The sequence below is a fragment of the Streptopelia decaocto genome (genome assembly GCF_964273445.1).
Source record: "Streptopelia decaocto genome assembly, contig: HAP1_SCAFFOLD_110, whole genome shotgun sequence".
NCBI lineage: Eukaryota > Metazoa > Chordata > Aves > Columbiformes > Columbidae > Streptopelia > Streptopelia decaocto.
In genome coordinates, this window is record NW_028117287.1 from 120,888 (window position 1) to 122,660 (window position 1,773).

Below are 1,773 nucleotides of genomic sequence, written 5' to 3' on the forward strand. Positions count from 1 at the left end.
ACAGAGCGAGACATTGCCCCAGGTGCCAGACACAAGGCACCTTCGTGGAATCGAACGGGAGGTGGTCACGGGCAGTATCGCTACTGGAAGGAAGGCTGGACCGGCAACAAATCCGCACTGTATTTTTGCCAAAAAGGGACACGATTAGGTTGATTAGTCCCCTATCTCGTAGGCACGGGGACTGATCCGGGGCCCCCCAGCACCCCAAAGGCTTCTTCCAAAGGGCGCTGGGTGCAGGGGCGGCGGGCGGGGCTGCACACGGGGGCTCTGTCACCCCCATGTCACAATGCCAGCACCGGGCAACGCTGAGGTCACAATGCCCCGGGCAGGATAAAAAGGAGCAGCCCCCCGTGTCCACTGCCAGAGCTGGCCCGGGGGCAGCCCAAACACATCCCAGATGAAGCACTTGGGGAGCTGGCTGGCGGAATCCCAGGGCAGCGGCTGAGGGAGGAAGACCTTGGATGAAGCTACGGGAGGTTCTCCACTGCAAGACAATCTCCTGGCAGGGCCACTTCCCAAACTCATCTGATGCCTGGAAATCCTTTTCCACTGGGTAGCAGTGGCAGGACCAAGGGAAGTCCTTCTTGAGGAGCACTGCAGAGCTCAGCATCATCATGCCCTGCAGAGCCAGGGGCAGTAGCTCTAAGAAGTGGGATGCCCAGATGTTGCAAGGGGGCCTAGGGCTCTCACCCGCATCAGAAGCTACGTGCCTCCTTGCCACAAGGTGACGGAGCAAGTGCCGAAGGTGGGGCACGCTTCAGGTTATTCAATGCCTTCTGTTAGTGCAGGGATGGGAAGCAACGAGATCCGAAATTTCCTCAGCGTCTGCTACTGCTAGGGAAAGGAGGAGGTAGGAACAGAAGGAGAGGAGAGAAGACTTCAGCTGGAAGGGACCTACAGTCATCATCTAGTCCAAAGGCCTGACCACTTCGGGGCTGGCCAAAAGTTGAAACATGGTATTAAGGGCATCGTCCAAATGCCTCTTCAACACTGACAGGCATGGGGCATCGCCCACCTGGGCTCCGGGAGCCCTGTTCCACCCTGTTTGACCACCCTCTTGGGAAAGAAAACTTTCCTCTTGTCAAGTCCAAAGCTCCCCTGAGGGATGGATGCCGCTTTGAGCCTTCTGCTATTGGCTGCCGGGAAGAAGGGATCAGCAGCTCCCTCTCCATTTTCCCTCCGCGGAAGCTGTAGAGAGCAACGAGGTCGCCTCTCAGCCTCCATCTCTCCAAACTAGACACATCCCAGGTCCTCAGCATCCATGAACCAGAAGAAGCTCTTCTCTCACAGTGGAGTTCTACAGCCCCCACACTCCCTCCCAGCTGAAGCTTTGACACAGGAGAAATCCCCTACATCAAGAAAGCCCGCCTGAAGGTCTACAGCCTAGAAATAGGGAATACAGCGTCACGTGGAGCACCAGGAGTTTCCGGCACTGCTTGCACACAGCAGAGTAGGAAAATGCTCCTGCAGGCACAAGTAGGTCACAGCCCAACTGCGAGCCACAAATGTGATACAGGCAAATGCATTCTGGTGTGTCAGACAAGGCATTGCCAGAGGAAAGGCAAGCCTGGTGCAAAGCCCCGCTGAGAACTCGCCTGGACGACTACGGACATTTCTCATTCCTCGGCTTCAGGAAAGATCAAGTCCAGCTGGGATGAAAGCAAACCAAGACTACGTAGTTGGTTAGGATCACGGAGGGCCTACAGAAGAAGACAACAGCTGCAAGGAGCAAGACCAAGCCTGAGAGGGCTGGCATGACCCTCAAGCAAGATA